Source organism: Opisthorchis viverrini, assembly GCF_000715545.1.
Source record: "Opisthorchis viverrini unplaced genomic scaffold opera_v5_593, whole genome shotgun sequence".
Lineage (NCBI taxonomy): Eukaryota > Metazoa > Platyhelminthes > Trematoda > Opisthorchiida > Opisthorchiidae > Opisthorchis > Opisthorchis viverrini.
In genome coordinates this window covers 145,947-146,162 of record NW_008752250.1, presented here as the reverse complement: position 1 = coordinate 146,162, position 216 = coordinate 145,947, and positions in this window count along the sequence as shown.

Sequence of the window (216 nt, the reverse complement as noted above, 5' to 3'; positions counted from 1 at the left end):
GAGAGGACACCCTTGCTAGACTTCAATGAATATGGCGAACTTCGGTGAGAGCTTATCGTTCAGTGTTTGCAAAATGAATGGTGATCAGAAACTTTCCGTCTCCCGAATAAGAGGTTTGGGGTGGCTAATTTGTTGTGTGACTTTCGCCTAGAACTTGTTTTAATTCAACTTACTATCTAACGCGGTTCAGCTTTAGTATACCTTAATCGAGATCAT